The sequence below is a fragment of the Lissotriton helveticus genome, chromosome 8 (assembly GCF_964261635.1).
Source record: "Lissotriton helveticus chromosome 8, aLisHel1.1, whole genome shotgun sequence".
Lineage (NCBI taxonomy): Eukaryota > Metazoa > Chordata > Amphibia > Caudata > Salamandridae > Lissotriton > Lissotriton helveticus.
In genome coordinates this window covers 150,972,022-150,999,293 of record NC_136069.1, presented here as the reverse complement: position 1 = coordinate 150,999,293, position 27,272 = coordinate 150,972,022, and the positions used below count along the sequence as shown (strand labels likewise).

The 27,272-nt window shown below is 42.4% G+C and overlaps 1 protein-coding gene across 2 annotated transcripts in view; it reads left to right on the top strand.

Annotated features, from left to right (window-relative positions):
- Positions 1–27,272, top strand: part of BCL9 (BCL9 transcription coactivator) — a 904,233-nt gene that overhangs the window by 232,271 nt on the left and 644,690 nt on the right. The window contains exon 1 of one of the 2 annotated variants that reach the window (XM_078656780.1): positions 11,663–11,796. The exons of the other annotated variant lie outside the window; for it this stretch is intronic. The gene's annotated coding sequence lies outside the window, so the exon portion shown is untranslated. Of the gene's footprint in view, positions 1–11,662; positions 11,797–27,272 lie in introns of those variants that run through there. 2 annotated transcript variants of the gene reach the window in all.

The window sequence follows — 27,272 nt, the reverse complement described above, 5'->3', positions numbered from 1 at the left end:
CATCATCCAAGTGACTGCTCCTCAAATTACTCTATAAACCGCCAAAGCATTTTAAAATAGAAAGTAATTAGTAAAGGGCCCACAATCCGTGCTGATGGTTTATGACATATTAATAATTACATGAAGGATGAAATCAGCTGCAATTTGAGAATGACAGCAAACAGTACACAATGGAGAGCAATAAAAGGGGTTTTGGAGGACTGTAATTTTGGGTTCATAGATGCGGTTTTGGATTTAACTCTAACTAATTAAAAGTATTATAGGACTTGGGTTACTGTGTGCAGAAGACTGGAAATAAACAATTATACAGCCTGAAACCCAGAAACGTAGCTGTCAGCAATTTGGACAAGGAACACAGCCCCATCGGTCTCATATGGAGCGCTGCGGTAACCTGTCGAGCCAATCCTTGCACTGCTGTTATGCTGTTTACTATTATTAACAACATGAGAGCAATTCTTTTATTGGCTGAGATGCATGGTGTTTTCATTTCACTTTGCCCGCTCAGCATGCATTCCTCAGCTCTTCACGGGGTTTGGATAGAGTCGTGCCGTGGGAAGATCTACTGCAGTGCTGAGATAAGTTGAGTTTTAGTGTGCTTATTTTATTTTATAATGGGTCTTGTCTGTTAGTTTCACGCACTCCCTTTCCATTCATGCATGAATATTTTCATACTACCTTTAAAATGGCTCACTATAACAAGCATAATATCCACCAATTTACTCAACAAGTGACCTGGAGAAGGGAGGCGGCGCTTCCTCTTATTTGGAAATGCACAAGACATCCCACTTAATGGCTGCAAGGGTTGCACTGTTAGTTGGAGAGTTGCTGCAAGCCCTATACCTCTCTTATTTGTTTATGCTTCTGAGTTGACTATAGCATTTGCTTTGTTTAACTGAATTATGCTCCATAACACAGTTTGAGGGCCAGGAGGACTAGCCAGGCAAGCATTCCTACATAGGCTGCAATCTAGCCTTGGATGGTCTGCCGATACAGCCCCAAGAAAGGGCCAACAATGCATGCAGTACAGGGGAATGTAAATATCAGTGATGTATGTCATCACAACGCATGCTTTTACTAAGCATGCCTTTACAACCCAGGTTTTACAACGCAAGTCGTTACAATGACTTGCGTTGGGGGTGCTGGATAGTGGAATAGTTTAATTTACTATTCCAACTCCAGTCCCCGTGGATAGTAGGGAAGGTTTTGGATAGTAAATTAAACTATTCCCTATCCTACAGCGCCCTCTAGCGCAAGTCGTTGTAATGACTTGCGTTGTAAATCCTGCGTTGTAATGGTAGTGCGTCGTAAAAGTTGCGTTGTGATGGATGTTTCCCAAATACGAGCAAGACAATAATGGTAGGGGAGATATAAAGTGGCAAGGCAACGTGCTTTACCTATGTGGGAGGGCGGCTGAATGTCTTTATATATTCCTGTGTATGCGGCCTCTCCTGCAGGCCCTTTTAATTCGTCCTTGAGGAGTGTAGTGTTGTTAGGAACGCCTGGCGGAGGTATGAATGAAAACTGCAAGCGATACTAGGTGGGAGCACAGTCTTTATAAGTCGATAACGGGAATGACATTGAGTTCCATAACAATAAACATCTATTATTTGTCAATTACGCCAAGAGGCAGCCTCGGGGGAGGGGAAGCGTGCAGTCCACAAATGAAGGTTATATTGTTTTAACAATATATAAAAGACAATTTTAAAATTCCTTTTTATACGGCCACAGGGCAGAGAGGACAGAGTAACGGGTTTCGAAAATCCAGAGCCTTCCACCGTATTTCGGTGGAAGCAATGACTGAAGCTCTCCGTCTTCATCCTTGCAAGCTCACTGATGATCTGGAGGCAGACCTGGTGATGGTGCAAAAGTGGCTAACGGATAGACTTGATGATTTGGCCCCTATGAAGACTGTTAATTCAGCCCGTTACTTGGCCTCTGCTCCATGGTTTACCTCCTCATTAAGATTAATTCGCCAAGAGTGTAAAAAAACTGAAAGGCTCTGGCGAAGAAAATATGACCCTGAGGATAAACAAAGATATAAAGATATGATTAAAACGTATCATAAACAGATTGCCGAGAGCAAGCAAAGCTACCTGGAGCATAGAATAGATGAAGCCACTAATACTAGTAAGGAGCTTTTTAAAATAGTTAGGGAGTTCACCTCACCGGCTGCCTGCTCCTCTGCCCACTCACATTCCGAAGAGTGGATAAAACAGCTTGCAGTCTTTTTTGCTAAAAAAATTAAGACTATTCAGGAGTCTTTTCCAGCTGTAGACCCCACATTGCCAGTATATAGCTCTACTTTTACCTCCTTGAGTGAGGATACTATGCCCTTCCTTTCGACATTCCCTCAAATGTCCTGTTTGACCTCGTTTGATCTCTTATCTCGACTGCAGTCAGGTTCGCCTATGGACCCCTGCCCGGCTAAATTCTTGGGCAGAGTAGCTGCAGCTGTAAATAGTTTGCTGAACCCTCTGATGAACATGTCTTTGTCTACAGGAGTGGTTCCTTTAGCATGGAAGCATGCACTGATTTTGCCCCTAATCAAAAAGCCAAATTTAGATCCCTTGACGCATGCTAATTACAGACCGATATCCCTTCTCCCTGCTCTAGCCAAGGTTGTTGAAAAACACGTGCAGCTCTCGATTACCAACTACATCGAGAGCAACAACCTTCTTCATGACACACAGTCGGGGTTTCGTGCTAATTACAGTACAGAGACAGCCCTTCTGGAGGTCACTGAAGCTATCAGGGAGACGCTCGATCTTGGAGGTAAGGCTGTACTAGTCATGCTGGATTTGTCGGCGGCTTTCGACACCGTCCCGCATGACGGTCTCCTTTTAAGACTCCAGGAGATCGGGTTTCGCGGGACGGTGTTGGACTGGTTTAGATCTTTTTTATCTGACCGCCGACAGGTGATCTGGGCACCACCGTTCTCCGCTGAAATGCCGTCGCTAGGGGTGGGGGTTCCTCAAGGATCCATTCTGAGCCCCATCCTTTTTAATATCTACATGGCCCCTCTGGCGGCGGTGGCGGAGGCTTATGGTGCCCAGGTCATATCCTACGCTGATGACACCCAGCTCCTGTTTACTTGCAGGAAGGGAGAGGCATTTGATGGGGCTAAAATCAGGGACTGCCTTGACACCGTTTTTTCATGGTTTCAACAACACAGCCTTAAATGCAACTCAGACAAGTCTGAGTTGCTCTTTTTTGGCTGTGCTCCGGATCCATGTTGGAAATCTTGGTGGCCTCGAGACATGTTTCCTCCAGACGCGGTGTCAACGCAGGCCAAAAATCTGGGTGTGATCTGTGACGTTGATCTGTCATTTAGATCCCAGATCAATGTATTATCAGGGAAATGTTTTAGCATTCTGCGGATGCTCAGGAAATTTTTGCCGCTGCTGTCACTGCAATATAAGAAAATTGTGGTGCAGGCATTAGTTGGATCACGTTTCGACTATGCTAATGCACTTTATGCGGGCCTGCCGAAGTATTTGGTGGCAAGATTGCAGATAGTCCAAAATTCTGCTGCAAGGGCAATTTTTGGCCTTCCACGCAGAGCTAGAGCCTCTGGTTTACTTAAAGAGTTACATTGGCTACCGATTTCCAAAAGAGTCATTTTTAAAACTTTGACTCTGGCATTTAAAGCCCTGCATTCTGTAGGCCCTTTGTACATTAGGAAGAGACTGGCCTTTTATGTCCCAAAGAGGGTGTTGCGTTCAGCTTCATCTGCCACGATTGTGGTCCCTTCTTTTAAACGCGCTCGGATGGGTGGTCGGTCCTTCCGCTATCTAGCGGCCCTCCATTGGAATGGGCTTCCGATCTCTTTGCGGAAAGCCAACAGTCTCCTGATGTTTAGAAAAGAACTAAAGACGTGGCTCTTTTCTGCATGATCATCACGACTTCTGAGCTGCGGGCTGGATTGACTGGTCTCTGATCTCTTTGCTAAAGCGCCGGGACACCCGTTTGGGTAGCCGTGCGCTATAAAAGAGTGGGCACATAACACATAACATAACATAACATAACAATGATAACTAGCCAGAGCCTGTGATGGAAGAATTAACCAACTCAGCTATTCTATGTGAAAGCAATTGATTTTATCATCTAATCATTTGTTAAGTAAGATCTTCACTCATTTTTCCGCAGAAACAAACAGTGTTAGTTATTTCCTATACACTCTATGGTTAATTAATGTATGCAGCTATTTGCTTGATAGGCGGCAACAACTCCAAAATGCAGCCGCTCACGCGATGTGAGGGCTTACCTAGAATGACCACTTAATTTCTCCCAGCTATCATTATAGGAACGCACACAATTAAGTCACTGTCTGGTACACATTGCCCATCTGGGCTCAATTGTTTCCTTTCTTCCCTGTTTTAAAAAGTGTAATCCTCTGAGAGCACTGCAGACCGCAAAAAAACATGTTGCTCTGTGTCAAGATTCAGGCCAAGGAGGCAGAGTGGACATATATTTTCATTTTCTGTGGCCTGGAATGGAATGTCTTTCTGCGGCATATAAAGGATCTTGGAGTCCTGGCTGTGTTGAAATGTAGGCTCAGCACCCAGCTCCTTGAGCAAGCATTTCACCTCACCTAATTCTTGTAATGCACTCCCCCTGTTTAATATCGCTGGTCATGAAATCATGAGTACATTCTCTGAATTTAGTGTGCTTTATAAGAATCCATGGAGTAACACATTGCAAAAAAGAATAAATAAACTCTACAAAAGAAGAAAAAATATTCCTGGCTCAGGTCATAATCTTTTATGCTCATGCTGAAAACCAAGAAAACTTGAGACAGACAAAGTGATCCCGGCAATTGGATCAAGAGCTTGACCCCAGCTTGTCAACCTATGACCATCTTATAAAAGGGGCACTTATGGAAAGTAAGTGTTGAATCAGCTGCAAATGTAACCGTATCTGTGGTATTGTTAGAGTAAAATTTAGAAAAGTTATTAGGTGTCAGACCGTGCAGTGCTTTCCATACAATGTATAGTACCATCATCTTAGTCTGGGACGTCACCAATAGCCAAGAATGAGTCAGTGGCAGCTGGTGACATTTGAAGGTGGTAGCCTTAAACAAACAGGTTAAAAAAAATTGCTTTGGTTAACCTCATTTTATGATATTGTGTTATATTGCTTGCACCACATACGGAATTGTGTCATAAGCTTTGTGTAATATAGCTTATATTACCCCACTGACAGCCATTTTATGATGCTCGAAAGGGTGAAAAGCTGAGAGGCACCAGCAAAGTGCCTGAATTATTACTTGCAGGTTATGATGTAAATCACTGCAACATGTGCTCAGCTATCTTACTGAATAGAAGTAACACCGTAGAATGTTTATGTTGGCATGCGTAATGGAAAGCTAGAGTACTCACTGCCTTATTTCCTCAATTATGTTGCCTTTACTTATTTTACACTTCTTTATATTTTGATGTTGTTGCTGCCTACCGTTCTGTTCCCTTCCTTTGTGTGGATACAGATAGAAGGCAGACTAACATAAGGAATGATGTAAGGTGGTCTGTCCCACAGTGCATCTAACATGTCCCACTAGCAAAAGGTGTGTAAAGATCTCATGTACAAGGTATGTTTGCGATCACAAACCCTGCGATTTACAACATTGAACGCCTGTGTGGAGTAAGGGAGTTGTGAACAGGGAATTTTAAGGCTAATACCGACCAGTCACATCACTGTAGGAATGGTTCTGCTGTTTTGTCGGATTGACAGTTCTCTGGATAGTTCTTTGCATGTACAAGAGTTTGCATATGGTTGTTGTTAACAGAGTATTTTAGAATGATCTGGAGAATTCACTCATCACAAACTTTTAAGCTCCACCACTTTCAAAATTTCACCAGCTGCCACGGCCTTGTTCAGACATCACTAACACTGTGGCCACCAAGGAGTCATAGCATGCTCTATGCAAGACAAAATTCTGTTGACTCTGGCATTAGATATTGCTTTTAGGGTATACCTAATTGACAGCATCTGTGCACACTCATTAGTTGATGATTGCCCAATTCTTTACTCCACAGACCTTGGAGAGAATATAGACCACCCTCTCCTCTAGGTCTAGGTTCCTAGCAACTTTAAATGTGGTAAATGGTATGGTGAGATAGCAAGCTTTGTCTCTTGTCTTTACCAATGCTCTCCCCATTCCTGCTCCTTCCTGTCCTCTCTCTGCTTTCGTTAGATAAACAAAAAACAAAATTTTCAATGTTCGCTTTCTTGCAGTAGCTCACGCCCATCAAGAAAGGGCTAGTGTGGGCGATGCATATCCTGGCTATATGCTGCTCAAGAACTGGGAGAAGGTTGGCTCAGAAATGAGAACACTGTCTCCAGACACTTATACTAAGACAGAAGAAGGGGCTATATACGGCTTTGGGTCATGTGCATCATGGATGGAGCAGCGGGGTTTGGCATAATTGTCTGTGCCAAAGCCACCGAGGGCAGCCAACTTGCCTTGGGTGGTCAACGTGTGCTAAACATGGCCTTCTGCCATATTCACGGGGTGGCTACAGGGCTCAATAAAGTGTCCACGAACCTTGCAGGAAATCCCACTGGGGCCTGCAAGTCTGTGAAACTGCTGAAATGAGTATATTTTTTAAGGCCAAAGTTAGGACAGCAACATTTTCACCCGTATCTTGTTGACAAATATCGTACTTTTCATAAGGTACAATAAGCACGTTTGTCTTGTTAAGAGTGTTTTATATCATTCGTGCATTACTGATTCAATGGGAGTAAATAATGTATTTATAATTTGATGCTAAGACCATTGCTGATCAAAACACTTGTAAACCCGAATTAAATGAGACCGAAACAAAGCATTAACATATATTTTGTGTCTCTTCAATCACAATGCACAACTTGGAAAAACACTTTCGTCTTACTTTCCCAAACATCGAGTGGGTATTACCTCACACCGACAGATCTGCATACTACATGATGGGACAACTGTAGGGAGGCTTCAATTCATAAATCTTCTGTAAACATAAAAATATAAATATATCTTAAGTGGTTGAAGGTGAGCTCAATGCGAGACTTTTATAGATGGACTGTAAGAGGAATAACAGACAGGACACCTTTAATTCGTTCAACATGGGGACATTAGCAAAGTCAACTTTGCTTTGAATATATCCATTAGGAATCATGTCTAAGATCAGAGTAAAGACAAAACTGTACTTTCCACGGACTTTCAGTCAATATGGCAAGTTTTTTTTTTATATTTTGTTATTTGTCGACATATAACATTGAGAAGAAATAATACTAAGTAAAATCTAGACCCATTTTTACTCAATCCATTCTACTTTCAATAAAAGATCACAATTTAAAAAAGAATTCTTAAGATACTGATGTCAAACAACTTACATCTATTATTTATAGAAAAATGATTATCGTAAACATCCACTGAAGGCTACCATACCATGGCATATTGTGCGTGTCCATGTTTTAGGAGGAATTATCCAAGGATTTTGCCTATTTTCAATCAGAATGTTTTAAAGGGACTATCCACAGAGTGATGTCTCAAAAGGCCTCAGAACCCTAGCAGACATCATCAAACAAAGCTCCATTCTAGCATGCGTATTGTTGGTGATTGTTAGTAGTGCAGCAGTGGGTGAAGAGAGCAGTTCTTTCTCTACACTTAATTTCCACTGTAAGTTTTGTGATTGCCATTTGTACAGTACTTACCGCCATTTGTGCAGCACTATAGGACTTTCTTAACCCTGGCACACCTTTGTAGACACCTGAGAATATCTTCATTTAATTGTGTATGGAATTTCTTAGCATTTGTTGGGAAAGGTTATCAGAGGGTTTGTTAAATATTTAGTTTAAATATGTTAAGAGATAAAAATTTAATTGTATTTATTGAAAAGAGAAACTGCATTTCGATTAGAATTGATGTAATTATGAATTGAAAGTACATAAGATCATATCATATACTTCGTAGAGTGCTTGTAATTATGGTGGAAGATGGAATTGGGCAGACATTAAGAGGTGAGCAGGGAATAAGTTGAAAACAATGCAGTTGAGAGGTCAGCGAATGGGGGAGAGGATGGAGCCGTCAGTCACTTTGAACTTCAATTTAGAGTAAGTGCACTTTGAGGACCGTGTTGAAGAAGTGGAGTGCTGTGATACTGGTGGCAAAGCGCATTTGATTGGATGATTGTATGCTGCTTGCAGGGATTTAGAAGGGGAAGGGCATGTTGGAGAGGTGCCATGGATAACCGAGGAGGCTAGAATCAGAAGTTTGGATAGACCCCTGTTTTCGTATATATCCCTTAGAGCCAGTTGTTTAATGACAAGGTTTGTGTCTGGATAGGTTGAAGGAGTTTAGTGACAAAGTTTATAATTTTATTAATCGTAAAAATGCCGAAGAGTGGTAGATCACCTAATATGCTATTACATTTGCCACTACACTCATACCTTGTGCAATGATTAAGGGTCTGGCTGTGTGGAATGGAAGGGTAGGGTCATTTATTTCGTATATTTCAAACCTGAAACCTGTAAGTAGTAGATTCTGAACCAGTTTAGCCACACACTGGAGCTAAAGTCTGCATGAGGTTTCTAAAAGAGACTTGCAGACTAATGGTCCAGAGGGATTAGAATCAGGAAAAGTGGGGTATTTGGTGGATAGAGAGCTTGGGAGAGGATTTTTTCAGCATTTGAAGAGTCCATCATCCGTGAGCAGAGAGTCATACAATGAAAGGTGGTAATGTGATACTGTGGGTGGGAGGTGGAAGATGGAAACGAGGCCAAGATGTGCCTATCATCCTTGTAGTGCTGTTCTCCACTTTTATCTTCTAAAAGGTGGGTGGGATGGGTGTTAGGGTCATCGGTGCCAGGGCTCTATGTTGCTTGTTTTAAGCAGCTGTCAGTACGTTTTAATGTTTTCCCAGCAGCTGTGCAGGCCATGTGTTATTAAAAGTGTAAAATACGCCTATGACTGATAGGACTGGGACAAGGAAGGTAAGCCGACAACTCCTGGTAATCTCATTCCTTTGGTTCTTTCTACCTTGTCCCACTGCTCAGTAGCCTTCAACCTCTCTGGCATAAATTATGCATAAGAAGTGTGAGGTTTAAGTAGCCTTAACTGGACGCTGACTAGAGGTGTGGTCTGATTGCACTAGGAGATAGGGGTGGAGCCAGGAGTGTTCTTTAGGAAATAGAAGGGGGAGATCACACACAGGCTGTCTCGCGGGATGTGGGCACGCAGAGTGTGAGGGCTGGAACAGGGAAGAAAGAATACTGTTAAGTAACCATTGCATTTTAAGACTGTAGAAAGGCCGACTTGCCACAGCAGTTACAGGTGCTTGCTGCTCTGTTGGATAATGTCAATTTTAATTGTAGTTTATGTTCTGAGGACTTTGGGCGCAGTAGAAAAGAATAAGTAGGTCAGTTGCCTCAGTCACTCAGAGACAGGCCATACATATCTGTTTTACTTTTGCTTATTAAAGAGTCCCCGTCTCAAATTCTGTTTGAGTTTTTCCCATTCAAATTATGGTACTGTCCAACCATAAACTGTTCATCTGGGACGCCCGTTGTTTGCAACCTGCTCTTTTTTGTCCAGATGCTTTGACCAAAACTCTTTCATTTCATGGATTCTTTGCCTTCTGGTTGTTTTGGTTTCTTTAGCTTGCCTCACCTTGGTCCGTAGTTGGTGCGCGACATTGCTTTTTATTGCTTGCACCAATTCAGTCTCTTCATTTTCTCATTGTTCACATTCACCCCTTCACTTTAAGGTTTGACAGTCTGACCTCTGACCTTTGGCTCCACTTGCCCCCTTATCTCAGGCTCTTGACCGTGGAAGGATCCTCCCTCGGGAGGAACCCTCTTTGTTCCACTCTATCTTAGACCATGCCTCTTCTTCTCCTGAAATATTCATGTAGCCCCTTTGTTTCTTTAACATACAGTTACCCAGTTTCTCCCTGTTGTAAGACGCCTTCTTACTTTATTCTGTGCAATCTGGGCCAGGAATGTTTATTTTCACTCTCCAGACTACATCTATCCTTCCCCAAGCAACTTTTATTCCACAGAACCTTAACAGTAAAATTATGGATTTTTTTTAATGATTTTGCATCTCCAAGCTCTGTTATTCTACAGCTAGTCTCATTTTCTCTTCCTCCTAGCCCCCTCTGCCAGTTTTAGTCATTTTAGATTTGGCTTAGAGACAGGCTGCGGAATGTCGAAAACCTCATGTAATCAACCTGCTTCACCCATTGGTGTGTTCAACTGTCACTCACATTTAGCTTCTTCCCATCACATCAAACTACATGGAGCAGTGGATCAGGCCACTTTAGCCTTTGACTGTTTTGCATTGTGATTGACAGCATTTTGCCATTTATTCTTGTGTGTTTAAACTTATATCTTTAAGTTACAGAAATTCAAAGCTAACAGCGCAGTTTCTTTCCACCGGTAAGAGTAGTATTTCCATGTGATGTGCATTAAAAGTAGGAAGGCTTTCTATTCCTAGTCTAAGTAAGTAAGCATATAGCCACCATATTGACTGGGTAGGAGTGTTCTGCTTAATTCAGATACTCTGTCCATCACCACCCCCCTTTATGAATCGTTTTGGCTACCACAAGTGTGGAAGGGTATGCTCAGATGTGAGTCCCTTGCTCACTGCACCATCAGGATTCAAGCAAGCCGGGCCGAAGACGGCTGTAATGCCAGAAACCGGTCCCCGGAAGCTTGCTTCCTTTCCAGTAAAGAATTGGCTTGGTAGTTTGCTCTGCCCTGTTCCCATGATGCACTGGGCCAGGGACAGACTAATTTGCATGTAGCCAGGTTCTGAGCTGGGATGGTGCAGTGAGCTAAAAAACGGTGATGGATCAAGCCCTGATCTTTTGACTGGGTAGGAGTGTTCTGCTTAATTCAGATACTCTGTCCATCACCACCCCCCTTTATGAATCGTTTTGGCCACCACAAGTGTGGAAGGGTATGCTCAGATGTGAGTCCCTTGCTCACTGCACCATCAGGATTCAAGCAAGCCGGGCCGAAGACGGCTGTAATGCCAGAAACCGGTCCCCGGAAGCTTGTTTCCTTTCCAGTAAAGAATTGGCTTGGTAGTTTGGTCTGCCCTGTTCCCATGATGCACTGGGTCAGGGACAGACTAATTTGCATGTAGCCAGGTTCTGAGCTGGGATGGTGCAGTGAGCTAAAAAACGGTGATGGATCAAGCCCTGATCTTTTGACTGGGTAGGAGTGTTCTGCTTAATTCAGATACTCTGTCCATCACCACCCCCCTTTATGAATCACCATATTTAGGCGGCAGCATGTTTTTTTCAACTTTTTATTTCTGTGCCATTTATTTGCAATTACAAAAATGATCCATTTCAGTTGGCTTTGCCAATGTTTGTTGTGCCTGTTTTCATGGTATGAGTTTGAGCTTGGATTTTAAGAGGTGCTCTCCCATCTCCTATTGCAGTTGTTTTTCCTGTTTTAATATGTTCACTTTACTTCCAGGAGCCTCACTGTCTTTGCGTGTAATGGAGCATTGTTTTTACCATTTTTGAGTGCCTTAAATTTTGCTTAGGTGGGCAAAACGTTTCACAGATACTTAAAGATATTTAAACTTGTACACAAGTCCGTAGCAAGTTGTATAAGATTAGTTGGAGATCTGTTGAGGTTTTAAAATACAAAAGGCATTTTGGTGTTTCTTTTTTAGAATTACTGACTTTATTGATAACATGTTGGATGGATAACTCAATGGGCTAAACTTGCACCACTATAACAAAATTGTGAATGGCAGGTCATGAGTTTGAATCATGGAAAAGCCAACCAGACTCCACCATCCTGAAGGTCAGTAAATTTAGCACTATGAATTATTGTAGTAACATCTGTTATCGTGCTGAGAGGTGGCAAAAGTGTGGTGTGGAGCACTATATCTACATCTGTTGTGTAATTAGGCTGGGGGAAATGATTTCCATTACATAAAAGTCAAAACAATTGTCTTTTTCATTAATTCCTTACTTGGCATAGTATTAAGTCTGTGCAGTGAATGCATGCATGAACTATCTCCATCAGAATGGCCAAGCCATTATCATTTTCAACATCAGTCTATTAGCCACTTTTTGACAAATGAAACATATTGCAGCCGTCATGCGATCATAATGCTCGGAACTTGCCCTGTTGAGATTTCAGATAGTAGTGGAGCTTTTAAACCCAGTCCACAACTCTGGATTTCACCTTTTCACATTGATTGAAGAAGTCTTGAGATATGCCCTCCATAAATAGTTTAATCATCTATGACTTGTGTCCTGTGGCAGGTCTTCTGCAACACATATATACACACAGGCGTTGACTGTGGAAAGAAGCCACCAAACCCCTTGAATCTGCTTCTTTCCTCATCTAGGCTCTCAGTACGTCTGGCTTAATTTCAATTGACCCAATAACCCTAGTTACGGAAGGTCCATTAGAATTATGTGGTCCACAAAAATACTGCAGACCTATCTTGCTCCCCCTTGAGCTTTTGACTGGGCCCAGAATGACTTGTTCAGCCAATTATTTTCTATTTCTCGGTGAAAAGGTCGGACTGCACTCTGAAAACCTGCTAACTTTGCACGCCTGGAGCTAAACGGCAGCAAAGTTGTCAATCCTGGTGTGGGTGAAAGGCCCATATGTAGTATTCGGAGATGCAACATTGTTTACAGCCTTATTTTGGGAAACTATGGTCGTTTGAGCACTGCAGTTCGATGCTTCACTTCTGCATCATGTTAGAAGCAATCATCTTTCGTAAATATATTATCTACCTTAGTAGGATGCACAGAGTATGGCAATAAATTCTTAGAATTGGAAAATAGAGCATTGGCTCATTTGCAATTCCATTTGTTGTCCTAAGTAAAGGATGTGTCAGGATACATGTTCTAGGGTATTAGTTAGCAGGTCTCTTATTTATCCATCATGACACGAGCTTTGGTTGACTTTAGTTTGAATACTTTTCTTCCTGGCCAAAGCAAAGACTACCAGTGTTGGCCTATGGGTGATATCTATTATGTGGTTACATCATGAACATATTTAAGTGGAACATCTACACACCACTTCCTTTACAAATTCACTCTGAAATCTGCTATGCAGACTGACCATTCCAGCTTGCCAGGAGTAAGATTTAATTTCTGGAAATAGATGGATGAGTCATTGGTGCCGGATTTGAAAACGTGTAGGCAAATTCTGACAGTACCATCTCCATCGGTCTTTTGGGGATAGGAGTTTAGAGAAGAGAGCACACAGTCGAGGACTGTGGCACAGTATGGTTCCCGTTTCTTTGCAAGGCTTGTTACTCTGATTATCCTTGTAATTCATAATAGCGTGTGCATTGTTCTAGCAAAGATACAACAACTAAGGAAAGGCTTTAAGGACCCTTAACTTTTACAAGGGAGCATGCTGGACAAAGATGAGAGAGCAGCCAAATAAAACCAGACCCGTAGGGGGATGGGAGGATAGAGAAACGATCTTAATGATTTGTTAGCATTCCCATATCACATCAGAACATGGAATTCTTTTTAAAGTTCTTCATTTTACTGTCTGACCAGAGTGAATATTTCTAATTGTGGACCATTGTGGGCATTTGCTTGATTTTAACAAGTCTATGCAAGGAGCACAATGAAATAAAGAGAAATATTTCTGATATGTTCGAAAATAAAAGGAGTAAATGATTATATATATATCTGGTTAGTTTGTTGTGTGTGCCTAGTCATAGCTAATCTCAAAATAACAACGAACAGGATATAGTCACAGACTTATGACTCAGAGAGTCAAGGCAGTAAATGCATATTCAACAACGAAGAGTTGTTTCATTGATAGCTGTAGGAGAGTTAAAAGAGTGGAAGCTGAGGATTTGTGCATTATCACAGAGCATGCAAATGTTGATAAAAACAGACAATATGATGCTAAAGAATAGAAATATGATAGAAGAGAGAATATTTTACATTTTGTAGGTATGGGAAATAAAAGATTGAGGGTGATAGGGAAATCTGTTAGATAGTTATAGAATACAGGGTTTAATATGGTCTCAGTAAACATATAAGCGAGGGGAAAAAAGATCAGTCAGGCATTCAGGAGAAAAACAAACACACACGCCCCCCCTCCCTTCTCTCTCTCTCTCTCGTTCTCTCTCTCGCTCTCTCTCCCTCCCCCCCTCCCCCCCTCTCTCTCTCTTACTTTGAGAGTGCGATTTTAAGCTCTTAAGAAGAAGGAGAAATGCTTGTGAAAGACAGCGGACAGAACACATTGTTGAACCATTCAATTTTATAACTTAAAGATATTGTGGATGTTCAAAGCTGACCAACAGATGAACAAGACTCAGGCTGAAGAAGCAACTTTATTTGTTTTTAAGAGATATTCCTCTAGCACAAACCCAGCCCCCAAGGATTCAACTGGAACTTGCAAAACTAAAGGCAAGTGAATAGAGCACAGGGATGTAACCTTGAGTTAGAAAGGAGTGCAAGCTTATTGTACTAGCACCATTAAGCAATGGTATTCATCTGTATTACAATCTTAATTGCTGGCGCCTTATACCTCTGGTGGATCCTAGCCAACACAACAGAGGCTACTCATTTAACTTCATGCAATTGGTAGAGTGTGGGCTTATGATGTTGCTTGTGTGGGATGTGTTTTGTTGTCGTGTGATGCTTCTATCATGCTGCAGCGAATGTATAGGTGGGTCTAAGAGTGAAGTGAAGCAAAGAGACGTAATTATCTAATTTTTGCCTATATATACTGTATTATTGTAGGCAAGAAAAAGGTGCTTACTTTTAGTCATTGTTCTGCATTGTAGGAATCTCCTTGGAAGTCATAATTAGGGGCCGATTCCGATCCGGGTCGGAAGGGCACCAAAAGCGATCCGGCCGGAAAAACTACGAGCTGTACGCATGTTTTCCGCCCGACTCGTACAGCTGTTCGAGCGAGCAAGTACGATGCGAATTATGTGAAATTCACCGACCGAGTCGTTTCCGGGTCTAAACCGCTCCATACGTCTCGGCCGTCAGCTAACCGTGGCGTGCAATGGATGCGATTTATGACCGAGCCAGTACGATGAACACGTCAGACAGCCGGTGCGAGCCGGAGTGTCCGGCTCGCAAAACATCCGGGAAGTTGCCTATGGGGGTACATGTCGGGCCCCCTGTCACCCGCAGCCCTACTACTCGGACACAGGGGGAGACCCAAGGGTCTCCCCAACACAGGCATGTATGGTGCGGATGGCACCAACGCGTACCTACTGTAGGGGGCACCCTTGTGCAAGACTTACCCATTCAGTCAATGGGAGCTGATGTACTCATCGTACGACCGGCTCCCATTCACTTCTATGGGAGTCCAACCGAACCGAGTCTGGCAGCATACGGCCGCATCGTACTCGCTCGGGCGGACTGCAGGACTCCGGCTCGGTCAGAAAACACGCCGGATCCAGCTCGGTCGGAGAGCTTTCCGACCTAGATCGTAAACAGCCCCTAAGAAGAATAATCTCCTGCTGTCTGTGTGGACCTGGAGCAGTTTACCATAGATGGTGGTTCATCTAATAAAGCACCGGGTGCCAAAGTCCATTTGTCCATAGGATGAGTAACACCCTGTAAAATCTGTCAGAAGTGGAATTTAACTGTGAACTAACCAAACAGGTTTAGCCTGTCAACATTTTAAAACTACATTGCAACATCGTAGGTGCAAAGGCAAATTAAACTGTGAAATGAGAAAGAACAAAAGTTAACCTGATAATCTTCTATTGCAAATAAAGTTAAAAGAGACATGTCCATTATGGAGAAGTGTGGCTCAATGGTTAGAGCGGCAGACCCTGATGCAGAGGTCTAGCCCGGGCCCAGGGTTCAATTCCCCGCCTCAGCGGGTCATGGGCTCAAAAATTCCATGGACCTGATAATTCTCGCCTCGATGCCTATTCCAATCATGGAGTCCCACTCTGCAACTCTGGGCAATAGCTTGCTTAATCTCCACAACGGCCCCCACAACGCTAAGGATGCCTGGCCTCCACTTTGGGGGTGCCCAGGAGTGGACACCTCACAGGGAAAGCCAGGATGGGTTCCACAGCGGTATTCGTACAAGCGCCTTGAGACCCTTGCGGGTGAGTAGTGCGCTATACAAGTATCAATTTACTATTTATTTATAATTTACAATTTACAATATCAGGCGATTCCTCTACCTATAATGCATTGTACTGGCAGACTTTTCCTTTTCCAGAAATAGAATCAGAACACATTTTCCAGGGCCCAGTTGCATAGAGTGGGTGGCTAGTTTATGACTTCAATGAAGAGACCTACAATGTAGTACTAGTAAAACAAACCTTTTCTACGGCATCATATATAGGGGCAACTCTTTTGTGGATATATATACATATGTATATATATGTATATATAATATATGAGCACACTACTCCTCGATATTACCTTGACCTAATCTTGCTTTCGCTTGTTTGTCAAGGCAATAATGGCTTTTGGAAGTATAAAACAATGTCCAAGTTGTTGCGTTATAGTTGTCACCAATAGGAACATTGTGTAGACAAGCTTTGGTTACAGCCTTAGCTCTAGTAGAGTGTGCCTTCGTTCAGCCTGGAAGAGGTTTATTTGTAGCCGATAGCAAGTACACATATCCAAAACTATTCACCAAGCAATAGATTGTTTTGGAATGGAAAATCCTTGTATGATATGGCCATAGTTGACAACAAGTTGAGTAGAATTTTCATATGACCTTCATGACCCTTTTAATGTCTAATGAATGAAAGGATTATTCAGTTGGAGTGGAAAGGTTTTGGGAAAATGTTTGTAAGGTAATAGTCAGGTGAGTGTAGAAATCTAATAACTACTTTTGGTAGGAATGAAGGATGCGTCCTCGTCACTACCCTATTAACATGATAAATCTCACTCCTGATAGACTGTTACAAAGTGCTACTCATCTTGTGGACAAATGGACTTTGGCACACTGTGCTATGTGCTATGAACAGTATATCTATGGTATATTTCTCCGGCTCCACCTATACATCGGGAGATCATTCTAGCATTAATGACTATCAATAAACATCCTGCGATTCAGAACTACATTTTCTGTAGGCAATCGAGGTCTAGTACAGGTTCTGTGGTACATGTGGAAAAGAGTCCCCTTGGTGGGTACAGTTAATTTTTTATGGTCTTCATGAATTCCAGGTGATTTTGAATGTTCACCAGTGGAAGGTCCTTTCAGACAGGTTTTAATTGATTTGTTTTATTTTTCCACTCAAATCAGGGTGCAATTCTTTTGACAAGATGACTATGATGACAGTAGAGCCTTCAACAATAATATACTAACCAATTACTGAAACAGCAATGGGGTAAATAAGGTACACTAAGTTATCAACCCTCTAAGTGTGTTTTTTCTTGAGGAAAATAATATCAGTACTACCAGTACCAGTGTAGCACATAATACCACACTTAAGCCCTTTCTAAGCACCAAAAATAACACGTTTCCCAATTTACTTGCACTAAATTTACCAACTTTGGAAAAAAGGAAGGCTGAATGAGCCTTGTTGGTGTTCGACCTTGTAATTTATTTAGTTTTAGATCACTGCATGTTTCAGTAATGAATATTCAACTCACTGAGCCACAGTGTTAAAAACAGGATGACACATCTGGCACCACAATTACAGCTGTTGCATATTAGTGCATTGCTGCATGACATTGCATACGACATGGAAAGAAGGGTATGTCTATTTGCAATGATATGGATAGAGGCTTATGAAAGTAGAATGAGTGGTCTTTGGGATGTCCTCTTAAATAAAAATGTCACATGCTGACAATCAGCTCCTGTTTTCGTCCTCAGCTGCTACCCCACATGCATGCATCGCATCAGCCACCTACAGGCACTCTCATTCAAACCAGACTCCACCCACTCGCCCTGCAGACATAACCCCCTGTCACTCTAGCAGATACGGCTGACCCTTCCTTCATACAGACATGGGGAATGGGTCTTCATTCTCTTCAACTTGGTACCATTGGCCGGACCGCTCCACAAAATCACTAACTGCTCCATCAACTTGTCTCTCCAAATGTGGCTGCATTGTGTGTGATTCTTTGTTCAAATGACCCTTTTGGCATGTTATCTATATATTTTTTAAGTTCCTACAGCTCTGATACTAAGAAACGTGTAAATGCGGATATGTCATTGTGCACAAAGAGGGCCGTGAAGTAGATATAACTCAGTTGACATAGTAAGTAACAGTGGTCTTTTCCCTTTGAGTTAAGTCTTCTATTCCCTTCCTCATTATTTTACTCAACCCTCTTTATCCTCAACACCTCCCTTTGGATATACCTTTCCACCCACCTCTTCATCTTAGCTTACTCATTTCCTTATTTCAAAGGCAGCTTTTCTAATGAACAAATGACCACTACAGCGAAATACCCATAATCAAATTATTGGTTTAATAAATTGTGTTATTAGGTGCAAAGGATGTGAGTCCTTATCAAGTAAAAAGTCAGCCAAAGGCTCTTTACTAGGAACCATGTACCGCATTGTAGCACGTTTAAAGTGTTGAAATTAGCAGACCTCAGCAATTTATCATCACCATCTCCTGTACGGATAATGCACAACTACCGCCATCACCGGGGGTATTCTTTTTTCGACCTCTTTAGTAGGTGAAAACAGAGTTTTGCCATCAAATGGTAAATCCAATGGCATGTTGTGTGCATTCACACAAATATGTGTATTCAGTTGGAGTTACTAATGCTTGGTGCCATTATGTCTACCAGGCCCTTTGTGCCTGGTTTAATCTGTCACTTTCCCCTTTTGATTGCTCGGGAGAAAATGTCTTGTGCAATGACCGGAGGCAGAAATTCTGTAAGATTTTCCCAGTATTACAAGGCATATGCTGCAGTAATGGAAGCAGTATTACCTTTCAAAGTACAAGCCGGGAGTCCTGCCAGCGTTCCATACTTCACTGTTCCAGTGAATTCCGTGATGGAAGACGTAGTAAATCTGTCTTTTCTGCATGATCACCCCTGAATTTTCGCCTTTTGCTATACCCCATATTTTTTACAGAATCTTTCCACTTCACCCCTGCTAACCAGTAGTAAAGTGCTAGTGCTCCCCCATGGTTGAATTGGCATATTCCTAATTGGTATATTAACTTGCCTATAAGGTTTAAAATGTATTATAATAATAATTATTATAATATTTATGGTACAAAATGTATTCAAGGGCCTGGAAGTTAAATGCTGTTAGTGGTTTCAGAACCTATTGTGCATTCCTCTATAGTGGCAGGGCAATCATGGCTTCAGGCCTACCATTGAAGTCTCACTATAAGAGTGAAAACAAGATTTGTGATTGGTCAAGTTAAACCCTTTTTGACTGGTATAAACCTCCATATGTAATATTGTAACCCATAAGTAGGGTGCATGTCATTTAAAAGTGGGCCTAGCTGTCCTATGTAGGAAGTGCAGATTACAATATTAATCATGATTTACGGGAATGGGGCCAGACTGAAAAAAGAAGAAGAAAATAGCAGCTATTTTTATTCAAAATCCAATTCAGTGGTAAAGCCAGATTTTTTATAAATATTAGGAAACTCTGCTCACCCGTACAACGACGCTCTGCTCTCTGCTCTTGATCCCAGGCTACTGCCGGAACCTGCCAGACAGGAAACCGAGAGCCCAGAACGCGATCCGGACCCCAGCAGTGGGCCTAGCTTACCCTGCTCCTGAAGTGGTCTGAGTTGCTTTCACTGCACCCCACCGTAGTTGCGATCACCGCTCCTGCTGACAGCACAGCAGCGGATTAAAAGACGGGCGCGGTCAATTTAGCGCCGGGCCACAGCCCCGCCTGAGGGTCGTGGAAGCCGCGAGGTTGGCAAAACTGCTGGGAATGCTGGTACTGGGGAGCGCCCAATCCAGTGAACTGCTGCAGGATTAGAGGAACTTTGGAGGCAAGGAGAAGATGTGGAGGCGACTCAGTGGAGAAGTATTGGAAAGGTAAATTATTCTACTGTTGTCTCAATAGACTTGAGTGGGGCAGGGTGTAGTTGTAGGTAAGGAGTGTTTGGAGCCCATTTGCCCCTTTAAACTGGCTGAGGATGGTGAAATTGGGGTCCACAACTGAGCCGACTCCCAGCGGGGAGCCGTGGGAGTTTGGTGCGTGGCAGGGCCCACCCAGCTGTTGGGTCACTGCTGGAAGGTAAAAGAGAGTAAGAAGAAGACAGACCTGGAAATTAGGCTTGAAATTGAAAATCGATTAAAAAAACAACAACAGTTAACATCTAAACCAGAGCAGAGGCAGTGATTAGATGAATGGTACAGAGAAAAGTGGGTGAGCAGAGGCAAGTGTCAGGATCGAACATGGAACAAAAAAACACGCGAGGAAAAGGAAGAAGTACAGCACCGAAGTCCGAGTGGAGCAGTTGCAAAAGGGAAAGATTGGAGTAAGATAAAGGGACATAAGCTAACACTACCAGTAGATACATATAAGTCAGCGCAAAAGAGGAACGAACGAGCCAAAGAAAGACATGGCACCCAGGAAAACGAAATCACGGAAGGGACAGAATAGTCATGGAAAGTCAAACAACTCCGTAGAGAGGGGAGAAGAGATAAAAGAACTACAGAATAAGAAGGAATGAAATAAAAGCTATGTGGCAGAAGCAACCCCAGGATCTAGTTGCAAAAGCCAGAAAAAAACTGCCCTGAACTAAAATCCCCCCAGTGTAATGAAGCAGGGGGACAAAGAGATGGTCATGGAACATCACTTACAAAGTCGATTAAAGACTTTATGGGCAAACATTTAAAAAAGAATCAACCAACGGATCTTAACCTATGCGAGGGAACATAGTCGGTGTCTAATAGTTTGGTATCACAGGATTTAGAAACACCTTACTTAAGACATAATGATATAACAGACATAGGGACTTACTTCTAGAACTAAGACTGTCCTCATTATATTTTATTTTATTTTTTTAATCAAATTTTTTTAGAGTTTACAATTTTAGACAAACACACATCATGTAAAGCACCAGAGCAAGGTGCATACATTCAGAGAGAGTGTTGGAGCCAACGTATAAGATGCAATCATTTAAAGCTTTCTATGTTTGGCAACGTCTCTCCTACGCACTTTCTAGTTCAAGTCTAACCTAAGGCAATAACAATTAATTCCAAATGATACAGCATATACTAAATATTCACTCGTAACAACTAAGACAGTCCTCATCTCCTTGTCTTTTCTCCGCCTGTGAGATTCAAAACACAGACGAAGGTGAGGGGGAGAGGAGTGCAGACAGTGAACAACACAATATAGGGTCTGAAGATCTGGGTGGGGTGCAACAGAGAATCAATGAAAGAACGAACCCACCCCCAGTTATGGTGAATGACCCCGTCGAAGGATCAATATAGAACCTCGAAATTACAGCATCACCAAGCGCATCAATGCATCAAGCGCATGATGATGATCCTACAGAAAACTTTGCAAGGCCTGTTGGAGGTCTCCAAAATGAACTATCATATTCTAAGAACAGTTGCAAATAATTGTGGGGAGATGAAACAAATTAAGGATCGCATTCCTTCTATAGTAAGACCTGTTATAGGAGAGAAAAACCTGGGGGAAGGGTTACCGCTGCAGGTGGGGGAGGAGGAAGAGGCTCCTTCCCCAGAGCAGAGTGTTTATATATCGCAATAAACAATGCTTATAAAAAAACAGGGCGAAACAATGCAATATAAGCAAGATATGGGAGATGGGTTAAGAAGGGGATGACGTAAAACAGAAGAAAAGGGAGCTTGTAACTACAGAGGGAAGATATAATGGTCTAGTTAAAGCTCATAATAAAGACCAGAAAACAAGCCCCCATATGCTGAAAATAGGTAAGATGAAAAGCATATGGAAAAGAAAGAATGAGAACAAAATAAAAAATCCCAGAGAAGGATATTGAACCCCAGAATACAACCTATGAGTAAGAATAAATGTGCGGGAAGTCATGGGGAAAAAGGTGATTCTGAGGATCAAAGGGGAAAAGGAAAGAGAGGGGTATAGAAGTATCAGAAGGGAGATGGAGGGGTGAGAACCCATGAAATAGAAAGTAAAAGGGGAATGATCTTACTGTTACACCTTGAGCCAATATACCAAAGAAAAGGTGGAAAGGGCGGAAAGAAATGAATCCCACTAAACCAAACCCAATTGCTTTTTCTCTTTCTCCAAATGTGTAGGCCTGAAAGACATAGGGACAAAAGTCCATAGACAAGTAGGATTTACAGCAAATAGAAAAGGACAAGAAGTAACAAATATCTTGCTATATTTATGGTTGGTTAACCCCTTCGACGCTCATGACGAGCCCAGCTCGTCATGGACTTTCCATTGATTTCAATGGAAAGTCAATGGAACACCTCGCACACCCCTTAGCAGCCAAGTGGTTAAGGTAGCATTGATGAATGCAGAACAGGGCTTACTTAAAGAATGAATTAGATTGGTCCCGGACTGGGAAATACCTGAAAGTGATACATTTAAGAAACCATTCCTGCTAATTCACACGGGACTGGGAACGATGCAGATTAGATTGATTGATCAGGTATATGAAGATAAGGAAGATCTTAAAATCACACTGAGACGTTATGAAACAGGTGAGGACAGAGAAGGACTAAATTTAGTAAATAGATATAGGGCCTAAGCATCACCAGGGAATGATAAAAAAAGTTGGCTAAATGAAATTGACTAGGAGGTAGGGTGGTTGCACAGCCTGAGCAAACTTACTTGAAATATTAACGGCTATAATAGAATATCTAAATTAGAAAGCTTTAAAAAAGTAATTAATCTCCATGAGATTGTGTGCCTACAAGAAACTTGGCTGTGGAACGAAACCCCTTTGCATGAAGGTTTGTACAATAGAACACACCAGCTAGGAGAAGTCAATTTGGCCGCCCGGCTGGTGGACAAATAATGCTGATATCTACTAAAATAGCAAAAAAGATGGTCCCCCTGAAAGCCAAATGCCGGTAGTGTGCTCCCTTTGGATCCCAACGCCGAGTATGATGGTATTTTCATTGTAAACGGTACAAAAGGGGGTGGTGATGGACGGAGCATCTGAACCAATCAAACACTCACACCCAGTCAAAAGATCTGGGTTTGATCCATCACCGTTCTTTAGCCCACTCTGCCACCCCAGTTCAGACATGGCTATATGCAAATCAGTCTGACCCTCTGCCTCATGGGAACAGTCCAGCCCGAACTGCCAAGCCATGCCTTCCCTGGACCGGAAACAAGCTTCCGGGGACCGGTTTCTGGCATTCCAGCCGTCTTCAGCCCGGCTTGCTTGAATCCAGTGGCAAAGTGAGCAAGGGACTCACGTCTGAGCATACCATGCCACACTTATGGCGGCCAAAGCGGTACAAAAGGGGGTGGTGATGGACGGAGCATCTGAACCAATCAAACACTCACACCCAGTCAAAAGATCTGGGTTTGATCCATCACCGTTCTTTAGCCCACTCTGCCACCCCAGTTCAGACATGGCTATATGCAAATCAGTCTGACCCTGTGCCTCATGGGAACAGTCCAGCCCCAACTGCCAAGCCATGCCTTCCCTGGACCGGAAACAAGCTTCCGAGGACCGGTTTCTGGCATTCCAGCCGTCTTCAGCCCGGCTTGCTTGAATCCAGTGGCAAAGTGAGCAAGGGACTCACGTCTGAGCATACCCTGCCACACTTATGGCGGCCAAAGCGGTACAAAAGGGGGTGGTGATGTAAACGTCTATATGCAGGGGGTGGACATAAGGAGTATAAATCAGAACTGGGCAAGTTCAATGAGGATATACAGGATATAACAGATGTATATCAGAGAGACTTGTTTATACTATTAGGCGATTTCAATCACAAACTAGATCCCTATAGAGTTGATTTAGGATGTAAAGAGTTACTGTTGGCCTATAAGATAAATGCTGCCAGCTTTCCTAGGGGGGACTCGCTTCGCAAGATATGGCCCTAGGCAATTTGATGGGCTCAATGTGCCTAGTTTGTGTTAATGGAAGGATGGAGCCAGACTGGCCAGCAAACCATACATTTAAGATAGGCTAACAACTATGCCCAATAGACTACATCTTTATCAAATGCATGGAATTTCAAATTAGTTCGAGATTTTCGGTAGATGAGGGCTGAGGGAAGTGACCACTTACCACTTAGACTCAAGATAGTAGGAGGAAATAAAAAAATCAAGAGATATAATCATCCTGGTACAAATGGATTACCCCAGGCGACTGACTACTCATATGACAGCGGAGTGTATGGAGAAACTAGGGTCATTCCAGCAGCGCCAACCATAAGATGACATTCCTAATACTAGGAATATAGGATGGTTTGTGAATGTAATTACCCAATTGGTCCAATGTCTAATGGTCAAAATAAAAGGGAAAAGCCACAGGAAATACAGGAAGAAGAGTGGCCAGAACATAGAGAAAAACTGGTTTAATGAGGAATGTAGAAAATTGAAATCAAACATTAGAAAAAGGGAAAGAAGATTGAATATAAAGTATGATATAGATATGAGGATTAGTTTACAGAAATAAAAAAAACATAAAACGGTCATCAGGGAACAAAAAAGAACATATAAAGAGAGATGCTGCAGAAGCCTACTGGAGGCAATAAAAACTGAAGGCTTAAAAATGTTTTGGAAGCTAGTCCAAGAGGGGCCAGGGAAGATACGAGTGACTATGAATTGCGTCGTGACAGAAGATGCTTTCTGGGATGCTTTCAGATTTCTCGGCCCAGGTCAACGGTCTGACTTCATCCTGTTTCTTTCTCTTAAAAACATTAAGAAAGATGTTCCCATTTATTTCATGTGAGCTACAAAAGACAGTAATGGTGAGTCTTTTCCTGTCTAAACTAGATTATTGTAATGCCCTTTTTATGGGCATAGACAAAACACAGATGGGTAAGCTCCAGTTTCTTCAGAATGCAGCAGCAAGGCTGCTTCTGAATATCCCCAGGGGTTGTTCAACTTCAGCAGGTATTAAATCGCTGCATTGGCTTCCGGTGCAGCAGCGTGTGGATTTCAATGCATTATGCTTGGTTCACAAAGCGTTTTATGGAGGCGGCACCGATGAGGTTTCCAAAATATTTACGCCCTATACCCCCTCACGCGCCCTAAGCTCCACTAACATGGGTCTACTTAAGACGGTTAAGATTAGGCGGGCGAGGTAGGGAGGTAGGACACTATCCAATGGGGCAACGCACTTATGGAATAGATTACCTATGGCTATGAGATTTCAAGCCGACAGAAAGTTGTTTAGGAAAGACTTGAAGACATTTCTCTTTTCTGCCATCTAATCTGTTTGAAGATGTAGTTACTGGATCTTTTACATACATCAGCACCAAGACGCCACGGCAATCGAGCGCTTTACAAACCTTTATCCTATCCTATCCTAACGATATTTGGATGAAATATATGGGGAAGGGGTACAGCAAGTAAGTAAGGAAGATCCATTATGGCCAGAGGTGGGCAGGACATTAGGTCGCTCTTTGCTGAATGTAATTTTAAACGAATCATAGCAAATCTAAGGTTGGCTAGAGCAGCCGGCCCTGATTATCTCCCGGCAGTGATCGTAAAGACCAGATCAGACTGGTTGGCAAAATTCTTTGCCAAGATGTTTTCCTGCATCCTTGATTCAGGGCAGATGCCCCAAAACTGGAAAGGAGAAATCATTAGACCCATCCATAAGCGAGGTGATGTAAAGATTCCTAAAAATTATAGGCTAATTAACCTCCTGGATGTGGGAGACAAGGTATTTGCGAAATTAATTCTGGGAAAACTTAAGGAGAGCTGAAGTAAATCAGATAGTACCCCTGGAACAGGGGGGATTTTAAGAAGGGGCACTATACAGTAGATCATTGCTTCTCCCTTTGGTCCATCGCGTGGAAGTCGGTGGAGCAGGGGGGGGGGGGGGTTATTCAACAGCTTTATTGATTTCCGGGCTTCATTTGATCTAGTAGACCAATATCGGTTGTGGGAGATGTTGATAAATATTATTATCCCTAAGGGCCTTTTGGTTATGATACAAGAGCTCTACAGCCACAATTGGGCACAGGTTATCCTGGACATAGATGGGACATTGTCGAAGAAGATTCCAATTGAAAATGGGTTAATATAAGGGTGTTTTTTGGCTCCCTTGCTCTTCTGCTTGTTCACAGCCGACTTGCCATCTACACTGAGTAAGACATGGGGTGCTAGCCCCAAATTAGATGGGAAGCACATTGCTTGCTTACTTTATGCAGACAATCTGGTAATCCTAGATCAAACAGAGATAGGTCTGCAGAGGAAGCTGGGTGTGTTTAATAAATATTGCAGCTAGAAAAACTAGTAGTACACTTGGAAAAAACCATGGTCTTGAGCTTTGGCAAGAAAAGGAAATTTAGTTGGTTTCTGGGTCCCACAAAGTTGGAAACAGTAAATGAGTATAAATACCTAGGAATGTGGTTCAACAAATCCCTACAATGAAACTCCCATTTGAATGCTATGAGAATTTGAGCGATGACTTCAGTTAGTGGGCTGAAATTGTTTTATAGAAATTTTGAAGATAGACCTGTTTTGAAAGCATATATGGCCATGATACCGCCCCAGTTCCAATATGGAGCCGAACAATTGTACATGAGTGGCAAAAGAGGGTGGGATGTTGAAGAGGGAAAATGTATAAAAAATCTGTAGTCCCTATCCAGGTCTTCTATGATTCGGGCAGTAAGAACAGAAACGGACAAGGTATCTTGGGAGGTAATGGCACATATGGCACTAAGAAGATTCGGGCAACGCCTGGGCTATAAGGAGGAGCAAAAAATAGCACAAAGGTGTAAATGTGAAATTTTGCACAATGAACTGAAATGGGCAGAGGGGGGTCAGGGAAATGTTAGATACAGTATGTAGGGAACTGAGAGTTCAATTGTGCCCTCAGGACCTACAAATTGATATCGCAAGGCGAGAACTTAAGATATTAAAGAAATACATTTCTCGAGATAAGGCTCGCCAGTCCCTGGAGGGGGAAAAAATCTGTGATTTTCATGATTAAGTCATGAGTCATGGCATTCCAACCAAAAGTTCCCGTACATAGATATACTACCCAATCGCTGCCTTAGAAATTAAGTATTAAGATTACGAATAGGAATCAATCCTTGTTATCCGAATGACGGGATAAAAGGGGCTATGATGGATTCTGAAGGGAAGTGTACTTGCAACCTAGACACAAAATGTGATATTTTGCACTCTCTATTAGATTGTTTTAAGGTCTTTGCTGCACAGAAATTGTTTTTCCGACCAATGTTTTTAAAATATGGTATTTAAAATCGTGCACAGGCAAT